A 12,662-nucleotide genomic window follows, 5' to 3' on the forward strand; every position below is an offset into this window, starting at 1 on the left:
TTCAAAATTATGAAAGGAACATAGGCAAATGTAGGTAATGTGCTGCTGTGCGGTTTTTAATGATTATGTAAATTTAGACTTCCATATAACACGGAAAGTTTACATAAAATGTTACTCAACATTAATGAGACTCAAAACTGAATACCTCAGTTTAGATATAAAATAAATTAGAAAAAGAAAAATACATACTTTTAAAATTTGTTTCAAATAAATGATTTGTACAAAAAGGTCATGAGTTTCATTCATTAAGCAAATTTGGATACATTCTTTGTGCTAGGCAACAAGCTGGACATGAAACCTGCTCTTAAGGAGCTTATATTCTAATAGGGTTTACATACTAGAAACAAATAAATATGTATGTATGTAAAGTCCTAAGAAAGACTAGCAAGCAAGGGACTAAGAGAGGATGACAAGGGCACTTACATGAGTTAGCATGGAAAGTCTCAATTATATTTAAACTGAGACCTAAAGGATAGAAAGACTCAAACCATCCTAAGAATAAAGGAAGACAGTTAATACTTCTACTAATAGTAGTTATTCTTAGGCATTTGTCTTTTACTATCCTAAGCCTAAAAGAAAACACTCTGGTATATTTGGACTCAATGTAATTGCATCAAATTGGAAAAACATTGAATTCAGAACAGAAACCAATTCTTGTCCACTAAAACTATGTATCCACCACCTGGCATGCACAGGCATGTCTTGATGTTTATACAAAAGTACCTTAGTACTCAGCAGTTAAGAACAATATTTCAGTAAGAAAAATGAATCTTAAATAGTCCTACTGTTCCAGTTCTGTCCACTTGGCAGACAGTACAGAAATCTTAAAGAACAACATGAACCAATAGGAATAGTTGTCTGAATTTCCATATCCCAGAGAAAAAACAAAAGTAGTCTAAGAGGACTCCCATTCCAGGAAAGCACCAGAAGATAGCTCCCTTTGTTTAAATTGCAGCTTCCCAGTAGTGGGAAAGGGAAATCCACTGAGAATAGGTTACAGGTCTGCCTGAGATGTTTATTCCTACAGACTAGCATGGTGGGGCCTAAGGTAGCCAAAGCCTTCAGGCATGGATAACCACAGTCTTTCTGTAATACCATGAACACCATAAAAATACTATTATTTTCTATGTATCTGTTTTCCATCACATAAAATCAGAAAGCACTGATCTTACACCTGGGAGGCCGAGGCGGGTGGATCATTTGAGCTCAGGAGTTTGAGACCAGCCTGAGCAAGAGCAAGACCCCGTCTACTAAAAAAATAGAAAGAAATTAGCTGGACAACTAAAAATATATAGAAAAAATTAGCCGGGCATGGTGGTGCATGCCTGTAGTCCCAGCTACTTGGGAGGCTGAGGCAGGATTGCTTGAGCCCAGGAGTTTGAGGTTGCTGTGAGCTAGGCTGATGCCATGGCACTCTAGCCCAGGCAACAGAGTGAGACTCTGTCTCAAAAGAAAGAAAGCACTGATCTAAAGGACCAGCCAGAAATACAAATGATCTCTCTGAGAGAAAACACGTAAAAAGAACCCTACCTCACCCTCAAGCTTCCTTGCTGCCTTAGTCCATTTGTGTTTCTATGAAGGAATACCCGAGGCTGTATAATTTATAAAGAAAAGTTTATTTAGCTCACAGTTCCGCAGACAGTACAAGAAGGATGACACTGGCACCTGTATCTGGTGAGGGCTTCAGGCTGCTTCCACTCACAGCAGAAGGCAAAGGGGAGCTGCCATGTGCACAGGTCACATGGTGAGAGAGGAGGGGAAGAGAGCACCAAAGGGGAAGTGCTAAGCTCTTTCTAAGAACTGGCTCTGGAGGGAACTAATAAGAACTCACTCTTCCTCACCATCAGGGAGGGCATTAATCTACTTATGAGGGATCTGCCCCAAAGACCCAAACACCTCAAATTAGGTCCCACGTCCAACACTGAGGATCAAATTTCAACATGAGGTCTGAGGCGGGGAAGGTGGGGGGGAGGGGGTGGGGAACGACAAATATCCAAACTATAGCACTTGCTAAAACTCACTTAACCTGATCTGGAAAAGTAGACAATTCAGAAGGAAGAAGGAAGCCTGGAGGAACTTTCTTAAAATGTTGGAGCCTTTCTAACTTTAAGAATCCTAAGCTAGGTGGTATTTAGAGGAACATAATCTTACTTCACCATTAGTTTTGAGAGGAATCCCAAGGTAGGTTGAATGGTTGAATGGTAGCAGAGTTGGAAGGAAAGGAGAATAGAGTCCCCAGCATTTAGTTAAGGAAGAAATGGAGAATGAATATGGACAGTTGGCCTAAGTCTGTGAAATGACTCTGGGATTTAAAAATAAGCTACTCAGGCAACCATCTCTCCAACCAGAAAAATCAGTCGCATTATTTACACTGCTCTTGGATTGAGACATCTAAACAAGAAACGGAGGTCACACAACCAAGAGATGGAAGGTTTTCTGGAATAATCCTAATAGAATATATACAGTGGCTCAGAATAAGTAAAATAATCTGTGTGAACAGTAAATTTTTGATTAGTCACACTATTAAATGTAAAGTAGATGGATCTAACCAAAAATAAAAGGTTAAAAAATAAAATAAGAAAGCTATCCATGTTTGATTTCCAAATGCTTTCATTTTTAAATTGTTTCATAGTAATTTGTTTGTATTCTTTAAATATATATTAATGAACTGATAAATTCAAATGCTTCTGAAATACCGGGGCTCTCTGGAAAGTATCCAGCCATGTAACCATTCTCGTTATATTAACAATGGCTGGATACTTTCCGGACAACCCTTTGCATGTTAAATATTTAGTGAAACTATGTAACCATGGCATTAAAAATTCTCTTAACCCACAGATATATATCATGCATGTACAGATAACTGAGATAACTTTGCTTTCATACAAGCAATTCTTTAAAACTTATTGTTTTATAATTAATAAAATATCTTTACTACCAAGCCTACTGATATTTTAAGCCCCTGTGCTGCCATAAATTCTTAGAATACATTGGTAAGGCGTAGACCAAGTCTGTCTGCTCATAATTGGGCTCAAAGCAAAACCCCTCAGGTAATATCTTTCAAAATATTTCTGCTCACGGTCTCTGTGGCATTTGATGAGTCAATTTGAGTTGTGGCTTCCACAGATTTCAAGACTATAAAGACAGCAGCATACATCTATATATTTATATAATCATCATTCTAGGCAAAAACAAATCACCTTTGCCAATTCTTCATAAAAGACTTTTATTTTTGATACTCTAAAAGATTATATTCAAAGTAGAGTATATTAAAGCCTATCCGAGGCATTTTCATCTCTTCTTACAGAATCAAACATTGAGTAAGAATGAACTAAATGAGTTATATTTTGGAGTTTAGTGATATAGAAAAGTATTGCTTTTTAAAAAAAATTAGTTCCTTATGTATGACTTGGAAGTTGTAGAGAAAAAAAAATTAGTTCCTATGGAAAAAGCTCTATCCAAACTTACCTCACTAGGAAAAATGCACAGGTTTGGAGCTCCCAACTCTTCTACCTATTGATAGCATAACACTAGACAGGTCATTTCTATACCTCGCTTGCCTTCCTGAAAAACAGCTGCCCTATCTAAAAAGCTATTAGAAATAATAAGGTGTTTAATTATTTATTTAGTATTTATTATGCACTAGCCACTGTGCTAGTGATTATCTTACATTAGATTCTTTAATTAAGATTGCCCTAATTTTAACAGATAAAATATTTTAAAACACATGGGATATTATAAATTACTAAACGAGGATAAGATTTGTATATAATAATATAATAAGGAGAAAATGCACATTTCAAGACTGGAAATGATCAAAAGTACTAGATAGTGAAGCCTACCCTTGGAAAAATTTCTGGCCATAATTTAGATATCAAATGTTCTTTTTTCTCATTTAGCATGTTCTCTGCCCTTGTGCATGATGTGCAGATACTCTGCCCTTGGTAAAAGAATATAAATGATCTTGAACTATTTCACAATTTATTTTAGAGAGGATTATAATACACTATCTGCTTACTACTATCTGTGGTAAGCAGAATGTTTTCATCCTCACCAAGATGACCCACCTCCTAATCACTGGAACCTCTGATTATGTTAGGTTACACTGGCAAAGTGGAATTAAGGTTTTATATGGAACTAAGGTGGTTAATCAACTGACTTTAAGATATGAATATTAACCTGAATTATCCAGATGGGCCCAGTGAAATCACAAGGGTCCTTCCTTAAATGGGAAACAGTACAGCTGAAGAGTCAGAAATCAGAAAAATACCATCTTGAGAAAGACTCGACCAGCAGCCATTGCTAGCTTTGCTAACACCTTGATTTTAGTGCAATGAGACCTATTTCAGACTTTTAACCTCCAAAACTACAAGACAATAAATATTTGTTCTTATAAGCCACTAAATTTGTGGTAATTTGTTAGAAGAACAATAGGAAATGAATATAATGTTGTTCTCTAATATAACATTTATGTTTGAAGTAGACAATATGCAATAAAATAGTGATAAATTATTAAATAAATGACAAACCAAAATATATATGTACACATAATAATATTAAAAATAACCTAACAATCACATTTATATGTTTTCTTTAAAAGAAAAATAATACCACAATATTTTAGAGATTATAACAGTTATGTAGAGATAAAATATATGATATATATAACAGATTATATAGAGATAAAATATATGATAAATGATAAAATATATGATAAAACCAGCACAAAGGACTGAGGAAAAATTGCACTGTTGTAAGGTTCTTATATCTTAAATAAAATGGTAGAATGCTATTTATAAATATACTATGATGAGACAAATATTGCATATTACAAATCCCAAGAGCTTTGGTTGTCAAACATGTCTCAGAAACTCTTTGCACTCTAAAAAATTATTGTGTGTCTCAAAGACCCTTTGTATAAGTGAGTTACAGCTCTCAATATTTACCTAATTAAAAATTAAAACTTGGAAACTTAAACACAAGCAGAGACTCCATTACTTGTAAGGACAATGATATCATCACACATCGTGTAGCCTTTAGAAAACTCCACTGTCTATTAATAAGAGAAAATGGAATTAAAAAGACAAAGAAAAACCTATTATCATCACAAAAATACCTTTAACCTCCTAGACTTCTAAAAAGGTGCAAGGGACCTCCAGGGACAAAAAGATGACATCAATATAATAAAAGAAAGAAATCATACTTAAAAATAAAACTGATATAGCTATTAATTAGATATGGAAAATAAAACAAAATGCTAAAAAAGTATTCAAATAACTCAAGAAAAGGTAGGAAAATAAAAAAATTAAGAAAAAATGAGACAGACACATGAAAAATAAGATAACAGATTTCAAGCCAAGCATATTGACAATTACACTAAATACAACTGGCAGAAATTAAGGCCAGGCACTGTGGCTCACACCTGTAACCACAGCACTTTGGGAGGCTGAGGCAGGAGGATTGCTTCAGGACAGGAGTTCAAGACCAGCTTGAGCAAGAGTGAGACCTCACCTCATCTCTACAAAAAACAGAAAAATTAACCAGGCGTGGTGGTGTGTGCCTATAGTCCCACCAACTCAAGAGCCTAAGGCAGGAGGATTGCTTGAGCCTAAGAATTAGAGTTTGCAGTGAGCTATGATTGATGATGCCACTGCACTCTAGCCTGAGTGTCAGAGTGAGACCCTGTCTCACAAAAAAAAAAAAAAAAAGAAAGAAAAAGAAAAAAAAGAAGAAGGCAGAAATTGAGAAGCACTTCCTAAATGGTGAAGGTCAGGATTTCATTTCACTTCGGAAAATCCAATCATCCATAAAAGCAACAAGAAAACTGGGGAAAAAAAGTTGAAATAAATTTTTACAGAAATCCAAAATTAACCAAAGGCCTGAAAAGGCAGTGTATATTTAAGAAAATGGCTGAAGCTCAGTAAGCACAGAGAGCTCTGTGGCTTTTTAACTTGCCCTACACCCATCCACCTCTCCCAAGCTCCATGGGATGCTTCAAAACTAGCAGACACACAACCATAGTATTTGTAAAAATCAGCAGTATACCAGTCACTAGACGGGAAAGAACAGGTTGGGAATTAACAACAAGAAAGCTGCATCCCTAGAGATGTCTCACTATTTGACCTGTTAGGCAGATCTCTGAAAAGGCCAGATTCATAGGACGTGTCTTTATTTGGCTTAAAAGTATACTCATTGAAAAATCTCCAACCCAAAACTTTTTATAGAAAAAGACCTCACAGAGCTTTTCTTTTTATGTGGGTTACATCTATCAATACTTACTATATGAGAAATTACTTATTAATTTATGAAGAAATAAACTTATTACATACTGACACATTTAATATATTTTTATTTTAAAAAACCTGTATTTTCTAAAATTAAAGAAAAATAGTGAACAGAGACATTACAAATCTCTTCAATGTCTGGCTTAATGGAATACAGCTAGATTCTCATAGCTGCTTCTACATTCGAACTGTTGCCATATGCTATTTTAGTTGAAACATAGGGGGAAAAGATCTAGCCTCCCAAAGATATATATTAGGAAAGAGAAAAGTATTATTTAAATAGCCTTTTTAGATCACTTCAGATCAATCATTCAATGATTGCAAATCATTGGATAGTCTTTCATACTAGACCAACACTCAAAAATGATAGTTTGTTTTTTTTGAGAGAGTCTCACTCTGTTGCCCAGACTAGAGTGCCGTGGCATCAGCCTAGCTCACAGCAACCTCAAACTCCTGGGCTCAAGCAATCCTTCTGCCTCAGCCTCCCGAGTAGCTGGGACTACAGGCATGGGCTATCACGCCCAACTAACTTTTTCTACATATTTTTAGTTGTCCAGCTAATTTCTTTCTATTTTTAGTAGAGACGGGGTCTCGCTCTTGCTCAGGCTGGTCTCGAACTCCTGAGCTCAAACGATTCGCCTGCCTCAGCCTCCCAGAGTGCTAGGATTACAGGCATGAGCCACCGTGCCTGGCCAAAAATGATAGTTTCTTAAAGTTAAAATGTGTAATCTAAAATCATATCAGTGAAATTTTAGGAGTTACATTAAAATACATTGGTCTATATATTTGAACATCTTCTTTACTGATTCATAATTCTCTACCATGCTTTGGTTATTTATTGACTGGTTTATGGAGTTACACATATCTTCCAAATGTACTATATCAAAAACCAAATTTGTTAATATCACCATCAATCTCATCAGTAAAGTCTTTAATTATTTAGAAGTTGTCATGTTCATGGTGATGAATAAAGGTCTTCAAAAATTCTAATTTTTACTTAAAAGCTTGAATTTTCTCCTTGGAAACAAATAAAATCTGTTATCTGTTGTCGGGTTTTTTTGTTTGAAATATTTTCAAATGCCTGCAGAAATATCTAACTCTAAATAACCACAGTTTGTCAGTCATTCTTTCAAGTACAGACGGTGTTCCATGAGAAAGTGGTCTGGTTCAGCTTTCAGATTTACATCAATGCTTTGTTTCAAGCTAATCATCTTACTTTGCATACAATAAAGGTGCTTTGTGTTTACTTTCCATTTTGTCATTCTGAATAACAAAAAAATAGGCACTCAAGTGTCAAAACTTAATATAATTAATAATTTACTGCTTATCCAATGACACGCTAAAATTAAATTGGCTCTTTTTTCATGAGTGCCTAGTGACTACAGATTGAACTCCCTAATACAAAAATCCAAAATCTTAAACGCTCCAAAATCCAAAACTTTTTGAGCACTGACATAAGTAGAAAATTCCACACCTGACCTCATGTCACAGTCAAAACAAAGACGTACCACATTTAGTCTATTCAGCATCCCCAAGCAAAAAAAGGTCCTCTCACCCACCTTCAGCTGTGACATATCTTTTCTGTGCACACCCAGACTCCCACACCAGCACGCCCACAAAGAATAAAGTTGCACATGTGCAGGCCAGATGCGCTAACAGCAGGTTCCCCACAATGCCTCACATGGGGACAAGATCTATGTGCACGACTATATATATATATATTTTTTTTTTGCTTATTCTCTGCTCTGTAGTGTAAAGATAGTATTGAAAATGTCAAGAAGAGGAGGCATTTATGTTTATCTACAGTCCAAAAAGTTTTGAAAAAAAACTGGACAGTAGTGTAAGTGTGAAATGTATTACAAAAGAGTATGGCATTAGAATAACCACCATACATAATCTGAAGAGACAGAAGAATACACTGTTGAAGTTCTATGCTGCTAGAAGCGATGAACAGAAGTTAATAAAAATAGAAAAACACTGCATAAAGCTAAAAATGAAGATCTCAGTTGTATACTGAAAGAGTGTACTGAACACATGTCTCTTGGTATGGTGATCAAGAAACAAGCAAAGATCTATCAGGATGAAATGAACATTGAAAGGAACTGTGAATATTCAACAGGCCTGTTGAAGAAATTCAAGAAGAGACATGGCATTAAATGTTTAAAGATTTGTATTGATAAAGTATCTGCTGATCGCAAAGCAGCCGAGAAAGTCATTGATGAGTTTGCCAAGGTCACTGTTGATTTAAATCTGATGCAAGAACAAGTCTATAATGCTCATGAAACATTACTGTTTTGGCGTTATTGCCCCAGAAAGACACTGACTACAGCTGATGAGATAGCCCCTACAGGAATTAAGGATGCCAAGGACAGAATAACCGTGCTAGGATGTGCTAATGTAGCACACATTAAGTGAAAACTTGCTGTGATAGGCAAAAGTTTGCGTCCTTGCTGTTTTCAAGGAGTGAATTCTCACCAGTCCATTGTTATGTTAACAAAAAGGCATAGATCACCAGGGACATATTTTCTGATTGGTTTCACAAATATTTTGTACTATGGCTTGTGTTCACTACAGGGAAGTTGGACTGGATGATGATTGCAAGATTTTGTCACTCCTTGATAACTGTTCTGCTCATCCTCCAGGTGAAGTTCTCATCAAAATAATGTTTATGCCATGTACTTTCCCCCAAATATGACTTCATTAATCCAGCCATCTGACAAGGGTATCTTTACATTAATGAAGATTAAATATGAAAACACCTTCTTGAACAGCATGCCAACAATAATGAACAGAGATGTGGGTGTGGAAGGTTTTCAAAAGAACTTTAGCATGAAAGATGCCATATGTGCTATTGCCAGTGGTAGGAACATAGGGACTAAAAGCACAGTTACGCATGCCTGGCACAACCTCTGGCCTGTGACTCAATGATAATGATGAACAAGGTGGTGACTTTGAAGGATTCCACAGGTCAAGTGAGAAAAGAAAAGATGTCAGACCTCCTTATACCTTCAGACTCTGTCACTAAGCTGGAAGAAATGGATACTGAAGAAATTTTTAACATTGATAATGAAGCTCCAGTTGTTCATTCATTGACTGATGGTAAAATAGCCAAAATGGTTTTGAATCAAGGTAATCAGGATAATACCAACAATGAAGATAACGTTGTTAACACTGCAAAAAAAGTGCCTATAGACGACATGGTGAAAATGTGTGAGGGGCTTACTTAAGGACTAGAATAGCATGTCAGTTTATAAAATCAGAGAGACTTCTAAGACAAAATGGTTGTTAATGAGACAGATGACTCTGGAGGAAACATTTTAAAAAGCTTCCTCATCCCCAGAGGACCCCCTTTCTGGTCCCTCAACTGCTTCTTATGTTTATGCTCACCTAATAAAATAAAATGTAGTCATAGTAATGTTTTAATGAAAACACAGCATCATAGATGGAGACTGAAAAGTGTGCTGTTGCTTGTTTTTGTTGTTTAACAGCTGATACAGGCATTCTGATGATGCTACTGTGCTGCGTAGTTACCCTGAACACAGTATTTTTTCACTGTATTAATGATATGTCATACTTTTTACTGTTAAGTACTCATTGTGAATAAGTGTAAGGAAAAGATTGTTTATTGGCAGCCTATAAAATCAGAGTCAGGAATGACGGTGGTGCCAAACAACCATAGATTGTCCACATGGGTGGCTGAGGTAGTGACACCTTTGCTTTCTGATGGCTCAGTGTACACAAACTTTGTTTCATGCACAAAATTATCAAAAATATATGAAATTACATTCAGGCTATGTGTATCAGGTGTAATGAAACATAAGTGAATTTCATGTTTAGACTTGGGTCCTCATTCCCAAGACATCTCATTATGTACATGCAAATATCCCAAAATCTGGGGAAAAAAATGAAATCTGAAACACTTCCGGTCCCAATCACCCATAGTACAAGTTTGGTGCTACTGCCTTGATTCATGCTAATGCTTTAGTAGTTTTACCCACCATCACCTTTGCACTGTCAATGCAAATGTCCACACAGTCAAATAGGCAAGTACTGTCTTAGTATTATTAATATAACAATGACAATTGGTTTAGGCCGGGCACAGTGGCTCACGCCTGTAATCCTAGCACTCTGGGAGGCTGAGGCAGGAGGATCACTCGAGGTCAGGAGTTCGAGACCAGCCTGAGCAAGAGCAAGACCCCATCTCTACTAAAAATAGAAAGAAATTATATGGACAACTAAAAATATATATAGAAAATATTAGCCGGGCATGACAGCATATGCCTGTAGTCCCAGCTACACAGGAGGCTGAGGCAGGAGGATTGCTTGAGCCCAGGAGTTTGAGGTTGCTGTGAGCTAGGCTGACGCCACAGCACTTTAGCCTGGGCAACAGAGCGAGACTCTGTCTCAAAAAAAAAAACAAAAAAAAACTCTTAAAACTGATAAATGAATATAGTAAAGCTGCAAGATACAAATAAACACACAAAAATCTGTAGTGTTTCTATACACGAACAATGAACTAGCTGAAGAAGAAATCAAGAAGGGAATCCCATTTAGAATAGCTATACTTAGGAATAAATTTAATGAAGGAGGTGAAAGACCTCTACAAGGAAAACTACAAAACACTGATCAAAGAAATTGAAGAGAATATAAACAAATGAAAAGACACCCCATATTTAAGGATATGAAGAAATAATATTAAAGTAACCAGACCATCCAAAGCATCTACAGATTCTATGTAATCCCTATCAAAATAGCAATGACATTCTTCACAAAAATAGGAAAAAAATCTTAAAATTTGTATGGAACCACAAAATACTCCAAATATCAAAAGCAATCCTAAGCAAAAAGAACAAAGCTGGGCCGGGCGCAGTGGCTCATGCCTGTAATCCTAGCTCTCTGGGAGGCCGAGGCAGGTGGATCGCTCGAGGTCGGGAGTTCGAGACCAGCCTGAGCGAGACCCCATCCTACTAAAAAAAATAGAAATAAATTATCTGGACAACTAAAAATATATATATAGAAAAAATTAGCCGGGCATGGTGACACATGCCTGTAGTCCCAGCTACTAGGGAGGCTGAGGCAGTAGGATCGCTTCAGCCCAGCAGTTTGAGGTTGCTGTGAGCTAGGCTGATGCCACGGCACTCACTCTAGCCTGTGCAACAAAGTGAGACTCTGTCTCAAAAAAAAAAAAAAAAAAAAGAACAAAGCTGGAGGCAGTACACTGCCTGATTTCAAAATATACTACAAAGCTATAGTAACCAAAACAGCATGGTACTGGCATAAAAACAGACATAGACCAAAGGAACAGAATATAGAACCCAGAAATTAATCCACATATCTACAGCCAACTGATTTTTGACAAAGATGCTAAGAACACTCATTGGGGAAATGACGGTTCAATAAATGGTGCTGGGAAAACTAGATTTCCATATGCAGTAAAATAAAACTCAACCCACACCTCTCACCCTATATAGAAATCAACTCAAAATGGACCAAAAACCTAATTGTAAGACCCCAAACTATAACTCTACTTAGAAGAAAACATGAGAAACACTTCAGGACAATGGTCTAGAAAAAGGCTATATACATAAGACCTCAAAAGCAGAGGCAACAAAAGCGAAAATAAACAAATGGGATTATAATCAAACTAAAATGCTTCTCCACAGCAAAGGAAATAATCAACAAAGTGAAAAGAAAACCCCAGAATGGGCGAAAATATTTGCAAAGTATTCATCTGACAGGGGATTTGTATCCAGAATATATAAGAAACTCAAACATCCCAACAGCAAAAGGACAAACAATCCAATTGAAGAATGGGCAATCTGAATAGACACATTTCTCAGAAGACATACAAATGGCCAACAAATATATTTTTTAAAAAGCTCAACATTACTAATCATCAGGGAAATGTAAATCAAAACCACAATCAGGTATCCTCTTATCCCAGTTAGGATGGCTATTATTAAGAAGACAAAAAATAAATGCTGGTGAAATTGTGGAGAAAAGGGAACTCTTCACATTGTTGCTGGGAATATAAACTAGTATAGTCACTATGGAGAATCATATAGACGTTCGTTAAAAACTACAAACAGGACTACCATAAGATCCAACAATGACACTATTGGTAATTTATCCAAGGAAAATGAAATCATTTTATCAAAGAGACATCTGTATCCCTATGTTTATTGCAGCACTATTCACAATAGCCAAGATATGGAATCAACCTTGGTGTCCAATAAGAGATGAATGGACAAAGGAAATGTGGTTTACATATCCAATGCAAGACTATTCAACCATAAAAAAGAACAAAATCCTGTCATTCACAGCAACATGGATGGAACTGGAAGACATTACGTTAAGTACAATAAGCCAGAACAGAAA

The sequence above is a fragment of the Lemur catta genome, chromosome 16 (assembly GCF_020740605.2).
Source record: "Lemur catta isolate mLemCat1 chromosome 16, mLemCat1.pri, whole genome shotgun sequence".
NCBI lineage: Eukaryota > Metazoa > Chordata > Mammalia > Primates > Lemuridae > Lemur > Lemur catta.